Source organism: Aplysia californica, unplaced genomic scaffold, assembly GCF_000002075.1.
Source record: "Aplysia californica isolate F4 #8 unplaced genomic scaffold, AplCal3.0 scaffold00457, whole genome shotgun sequence".
Lineage (NCBI taxonomy): Eukaryota > Metazoa > Mollusca > Gastropoda > Aplysiida > Aplysiidae > Aplysia > Aplysia californica.
The window spans coordinates 234,040-236,067 of NW_004797727.1; the positions used below are offsets into that span (position 1 = coordinate 234,040).

The window sequence follows — 2,028 nt, forward strand, 5'->3', positions numbered from 1 at the left end:
GGGGGGGTAGAAAAAAATAGAAAACACAAATATCTTAACTCTCAAACATATTTATGACCCCACGCTAATCACTAGCACGCGTGTGTAACAACCAAGGGGGTCACAGTTCAGTAGTTGTTATCACACTAGACCCTCTATTTTAAAGGGTTATTTTAAAACCGAGATTTACAGTAAATATTTAACATTTTAATCAAATTATTGACATGATATAAACCAAGCCGTGCTGTGAATTGTTGTGAATGTAACCAACTTGTGTTTCGCGCGCTCATATAACCTTGTGCAGTTGTGCGCGCCGTAAAACTCTCACTAAAACTAATCTAAAACCCTCAATCAGGAGGCGCCTTCCTGATCCCCGACAGTATTCTACTTTACATTTCTCATTTACGGAGTTTTTTAAGACTTGCTCTGGTTTAGTCCCATCCTATTGATATTTAATAAATAACCATTCTGGGTTGAAAAGAATGTTGTTTATCGAGTATTTGAGCTGTAAAGGAGCTGAGCTCGTGCTTAAAATAAAATTCATTTCTTTATTTAATAAAGATAAAGAAAGGAAGATATAGTTGATATTATGGTAATTAAACATAATTGTAAGCTGCATGAAGAGTTTTGTAACATTTCCCTCTCAGAACGTCATGACTTCCTTTCCTCAAACAAATCTTGAGCAGGATACCAGTAATTTACTTTTGCTGAGCTCCATCAAAATTTAGTACATGTCCAGTAGCTACTTTTTTTTTTACCTCAAATTTCTTCAGCACCGGCCAAAAGTGTTCTCATTTACGAGTTAACTACATGTATAGTAACAACTTAAAGAATCTAAATACTCTGGCATTTTCCATTTCTACATTTCATGCTGCACATTTCACAGAACTGCAACTGGAACCTATAACATCTCATGTAAAAAAACAGAAATGGTTACGTGCGCTCATATGTCCTTATGCAGTAAAACACTTACCAACAAAATAATAAATAAAATAAATGTTTTAATCGGCGTCTGTGGTGTAGCGGTTAGACACTCTACAATGGCATGCAGAAGGTCTGGGTTCGATTCCTGAGTGAGGAACATTTCTATCGAGTATCTCGGTCTTTCTGCCGGGATACTGTATCCCTCTCATCCCGGGCTGACTAACAAACAGAGTCCAAGCCCACCTCCTAAATGATCTGTACAGTGTAGAATGGACGGGACATACCAACAGTAAAACAGACATGTTTGAAACAAAGAACATGAATAAAACAAGAACCTAGTAAAGTACAATGTGGAGAAAGACAACGGAAGATATTTACCTTTTTCATCCGCAGAGCCTCCAAGACGTCCTTGTCCAGGGTTTTGTACTGGGCAGCCTTCAACGCCATCATGGCTGGTCCTCGACAGACAGCAACTCACGCACGACACAGTCGGGCTGGGAACACTTCCAAACACTTGAACCGATGTGAAAACTTCAAGAAACCGAGGTAAACGTGAGCGAGAAAGTCGGAAACACTGAACAAAATGTTCTAACACTCAGATCCACACTGAACCAAAAGTTCTGAACAAAAAGTTCTGAAGACTCAAGATCCACACGGAACAAAATGTTCTGAAGACTGGCTGAGATGCGTAAGATGAACAAATCGTATTTCCAGAGCGTAAGATGAAATCACAAGAACTGTATCGAGCAGCAACGCTGAAATCGAACTGAAATAAAATGTTTTTGAGCTTGCTCCTTATATAGGGAGAGGTCTCAAACACCCTCGGGTATTAAAACTTGACCAATCAAAATAACGTGACAACATTTTCAATGGCCATTCATCAAAATTTAGAGGTGTGAAAAAACTCAGAGAGTCAGGTCGGCTGGCAGATACGTTTGTGACAACACACTAACGACCTCCATTGTCCCACACGCCCTTTGGTTTCTCCGATCTATGGAGGCCAGTAGAGGAAATATTTCAGTTTGATTGACAAGTTATTGAAGTGTTTTACGTGATGAAATGTCGTCATACAGGTGTGATGAGGTGTCTGTGAGTGTGGTCATTGTGGAAGTATTGCCGCGGGGC

At 39.6% G+C, this 2,028-nt stretch overlaps 1 long non-coding RNA gene across 1 annotated transcript in view; it reads left to right on the forward strand.

Annotated features, from left to right (window-relative positions):
* The first annotated feature begins 474 nt into the window (after positions 1-474).
* Positions 475-2,028, forward strand: part of LOC118478276 — a 3,121-nt gene continuing 1,567 nt past the window's right edge. Inside the window, exon 1 of the long non-coding RNA XR_004858931.1 lies at positions 475-1,986. This is a non-coding gene — a long non-coding RNA (uncharacterized LOC118478276). The remainder of the gene's footprint in view (positions 1,987-2,028) is intronic.